The sequence below is a fragment of the Cyprinodon variegatus genome, unplaced genomic scaffold, assembly GCF_000732505.1.
Source record: "Cyprinodon variegatus isolate N-32 unplaced genomic scaffold, C_variegatus-1.0 Scaffold1787, whole genome shotgun sequence".
Lineage (NCBI taxonomy): Eukaryota > Metazoa > Chordata > Actinopteri > Cyprinodontiformes > Cyprinodontidae > Cyprinodon > Cyprinodon variegatus.
This window is the reverse complement of record NW_015152240.1, coordinates 13,295-18,264: the sequence shown is the minus strand read 5'-3', so window position 1 is coordinate 18,264 and position 4,970 is coordinate 13,295.

Sequence of the window (4,970 nt, the reverse complement as noted above, 5' to 3'; positions counted from 1 at the left end):
GTCCCATTGAAGTCAAAGGTTGGATTATGGAGCTGATGTCATCATTGGCTCTCACCCTGTCTCCTGATGAGCTCACTCAACCTTTCTAATAGAGATTACTGTCTAATAGAATTTTACATATCTTTCTTGAGTCCACCTGATTGCAATTTAAAGTCATACAAATCCTGTGGTTGTGTGAAGGCCTCAGAGAGAGGTGTGCTGACAGCGGTTAGGGAACATTTGTACACTTACAGCTTCATGGAGACAAAGGAACACCGCAGTCAGGACAGGGTGAAAGTTAATGAGAGGCTCCCAGCAGGATTAAGTTATAAGGCAATCTCCCAAGCTTTGAAGAATTCACTGAACATTGTTCGATTTGTCCTAAAATTTAAAGAGTGTGGCACAACTGACCAAAGAAATGACCATTAACCGAAGGAGACCTATCAAGGACAGCATAAGTCTGAGAGCTGACTTTACTGATTCCTATGGGATAAGTCCCTCAGGGAAAGTAAATAGCCAGCATTCATTTCTGATAATGCTGTAAAGTTTGCAGTCCTTACAGTAACTGTTTGCAAATCGATTTAAGATTACAAAAATGAGTTTACTGAATATTGAATAAAGATAAGAGTTATAAATGAAGCTGGAAATCGATAGACGGATCGGTGTGGCTGCTGCTATAATGTGGACACTGCACCGGTCTATTGTGGTAAAGAAAGAGCTGAGTGAAAGGCCAATGCTCTTGATTTACTGGTTGGTTTACAGTCCTATCCTCACCTGTGGACATGAAATCTGGATCATGACTCAAAGATCGAGATCCACAAATGGGTGACAGGGCTCTCCCTCAGAGATAGGGTGTGGAGCTCAGAGTAGGGCTTCTTCTTCTCCACATCGACAGGAGTCAGCTGAGCTGACCCGGACATCTTTTTTGGATGAGCCCTTGAATCATCCCTCTGGAGGTGTTCCAGACAAGTCCTACCAGGACTAGGCTGAGGAGATGACCCTGTCATGATCTCGGCCTAGTCCTGGTAGGACTTGTCTGGAACACCTCCAGACAAGTCCTACCAGGACTAGGCTGAGGAGATGACCCTGTCATGATCTTGGCGCTGATGGTTTGGTTTTTTTCTTTGCTCCTTGCTCCCCTGTCTAATTGGTTCTGCGGCTGATTATCGCCGATCATTTCCATCTGCTTTCTACTATTTAGGTTATGTGTTTGCCTCCCATCAGCGCCAGGTTATTTGTGTGTTTTGGTGAGACGTTTCCTAGAAATCTGTAGTTTGTCTGTTTTCCTGATTATGACCAGTTTTCTGCCCTGTGGATCTCGAGTTTTGACTTGCCCCTGTCTGCTCTGTTTGTCGCATCTGGTCCTGGATTCTACCGGCTTCTGAACCTGGAACTGTCTCCTGACTTCGGCCTTGGATTTCCCTGTACTCTGTTGCTGCTCGGCGTCTGCTGCTCGCTCTCTAGCAACTCGGGGGGCGTTGCCCGCCGCAACTGCGGTCAAACCTACACGAACGGACTGAACTTTGAATCAGGTCAGTGACTTTGCTCCAAGTCGTGTTAAGCTCCACATCCAGTCCCTGACCTGTATTCTCCCATCTCTGCAGAGATCCGCCCCGCAGCAGACGAGCAGCCCCGCGCACCTGTTTGTATTAAATAAACACTTTGAACTTTCCCACTGCCTGTCTCGCCTTGAATTCTGGGTCCAATATTCTGAGATCGTTACAGACCCGGGACACAATGGAGGGACTATGTCTCTCGGCTGGCCCGGTGCGCCTCGGCTTTCCCCAGCAGAGCTGCAGGAGGTATCTGGGGAGAGGGAGGTCTAGGAGTTTCCACTGAGACTGCTGCCCTCACCACCCTGTCCTCTATAAGTGGAAGATGATGAGTATGAGATAATAAAATGAATAGGCTCTGATCTCTGTATGTTTAAAGAAAGTAGAGACAAACCACAAAAAAATGTGTTCCTATAATTACAAAAATTTCATTCAATTCCACAATAATTTAACACTTTCAGTCATCCATAGATAACAGCATATTCAAATAGAAAGCATTTAAGTTTTATAGTATAGATTTAAAATAGCAAAATAATGAAAAATCTATGTACACTTTTTTCAGGTACAGTATATACTTACATGTTACATGCAGCAGTTTTTGCTTTGCATTGTCACACCAATGAGTACCTGCAGAAAAGAAAGGTGGGGTTATTTACCCAGGGAGACCGCACATTTAGAGAGGTTGTAAAGGAAATTAATTAGCTGAGTAATTGATCATTGATTACTACTCTAGTCGCCTTCAGATCTGCCTTTGTAATGCATCCAAACATAAATGTTTTGATCTGGTTCTGTGACTACTGCCTAAACCAGCCATCCTCAACCTTGGGTCCCGACCTCCACCGGGGTCGGGAGATGATTTCTTGGGGGTCATCACATCCTTTTAGAAAATGTAAATATGGAAAATTAATGTAGCTTCTGACTGGACAATAGAAGAAAGGTGAGTGGTTTTTCTCAAAAAGGCATTTTTTTTTACTGTAAACCAGTCACTGTTGGCTGTAACGAGGCTTCACCAAAACAAGAGCAACAAACCTCTCCAATAAGGTCACAGCATTTAAGAGAAACCTGGAGGAGTGGGCTGTGGGAGGGGTTGGGCGAAGTGTCGAAATTTTCACCAAGCTTAAGGTCTTTATGGAGATCTCACCTCAGGAACCTGTTTTGAAGTTTCAATATATTTTCTCCAAATTGAGACAGGTCAGTAAAGTACAACTGGATACGCCAGCCTTTCACCACCTTCAACACGTCATAAAAGCTGAACAATGCCCTGCTACTTCTCTACTCTGATCACATATTGATTGCTAGTTCTCTGCATGCGTGCTGAAAGAGTTCTGGTTGTCAGTAGCAACAGAGTTCACAGCACTGTCAAAAGCTGCAGCTGATGTGTTGGTTCCATTTGCCTCCATATATCTGTGCAAAAAGACAATGGCTTTGTCCGAAGGTCCACCCTAACCCCTAAATCCCTCAAACACTATACGGAGCGGGGACTATATGGTGGACTTTATAGTGAACTCGGTTAACTGACTATTCTGACAAATGATCACTACTTTTCGGTCCTCGTCATTAACGTTACACCGCCTCCCCGCACGGTGCCTGCGGTAGCGACAGCCGTAAGCAACAGTCGTAGGTGACAGCGGACCAATGTGACAACAAATCCCATGATGCTTTGCAAGGGGAGCTCTCCTTGTAAAGCATTCCAGGATATATCTACTTTTCTAGTGACCATGGATGATCACTACTTTTCAAGGTGCATTCTGGGAAATTTTGAGTCCACCCCTTTTTCTTCCAATAGACGTTAGGACACTCATTTAAAATAACTTAACCACTATATAGTCCCCTATATAGTGGTTAGGGCAGACATTCGAACAGAACCATTTTCTGCACTGACACATAAAAAACCAATACAGATCACGACTCCTCAGAGTTGAGAGTCATCTCCGCCATTTCTAACAGAGCTTTCAAACGGGCAGGCCCAGCCAACATGTTAAATAGTTGCAGAAAAATATCCCTGCTTTTGACCAGGAAGTTATTCTACATGTTTGAGCTCCTAGAAACATAGATGTTTAAAATTAAACATGAGCTGTTTTCTAGTGTGTTTTGGAAAAGTTTAGCACATATTTGTTTTATTTTATTTCATTAAAAAGAAAATAAAGTTTTCATTATTTGTTTACATTTTAAAAATGATGGGATGTAGCGACCATTGTTGGTCTGTCCGTAAAGTTAGCCACTTGATGCTGCTTTATGTTTTTCCAAAAATTCCAGTTGTTTCACAATACAATGATAAAGAGACTAATAGCTGAAGTGAGTTCATAGGTGTTTGTCTGATAACGTAAATGTGATGTATAAGTATATTGATCCTATCCCTAACTCTCCACCGGAGGGTTTACAAGCATAAAAAACAACAACAAAGGTTTAAGATCAGCACATCTAATTCAGATTTAAGTCTAGACTTTGACTAGGCCACTCCAAAAACTTCATTTTGTTTTTTTTCCATTTAGTGGAGGACTTGTTACTGTGCTTTGAACAAGCATATGTTCGTGAAATGATGGCTTGACATTCTGCTTCTGATTCCATCAGTTATCAGTTGTCAAACGAAGCAGCACCAGCCCATCACACTAGCATCACTGCATTTGACTGTTGGTAAGATCATCTTATTGTGATTATATTTTTTTTGGCTTTTTTTATGTGACAGGTTTTCTGGTTTGTTTTGGTTGTGATCCTTGCAACTCTTCCTTGAAGGAAGGAGTTTTCTACCATGACTCCTTTCTACTTGTAAAAGATAAGAACTAGTTTCCATTGGCTACCTTTGTGGCCATAATGCATTTTTGGAGTAATGGTGGCAGCCCAGCCATTCCTGAAAAGATGAACGACTGCTTTATTTTTGTGAATAATTATTACCATGGTTATCTGGTGATCCAAAGCCTTAGAAACAGGTTTCCAGAATGAGAGATTTATACAGCATTATATCTGATCTTTTCTTGAGTTTCCTAATATGAGGGCATGAGGTATTTGAGGTATTTTGGTCTAAAGTAAATTGTCAGACAGGTTCTGCTTAGTTGATATCCTTGTGACAAAGGTGTGGTAAAAAACAAACCTGAGTGTGGCCAAGGCAGGGCTAAGGTAGGTTTGATCTCAACTTTGGTAGGGACACTATTGATCTTAAGTTGAATTGGTCTGATGTCATTGGCCCTATGCATTATGCATGCTCCTATTTTTTTATGCTTGACGTAAGCATCACGGTGCATTTAGTTAAAAGAGAAAACAGCATTTTTTGGTACATTTAAACAAATTTTATAGGGACTACACACACAAGATGCTATCAATGTTTGAAGCATCAGCGTAAAATTGGGACAACCTTAAAGGAATAGTACACCCAAAACATGATTAGCCTTCATTTTCTACTCACCCCCATGCTGAACAACACTCTGGAGTACTTTTTTGATA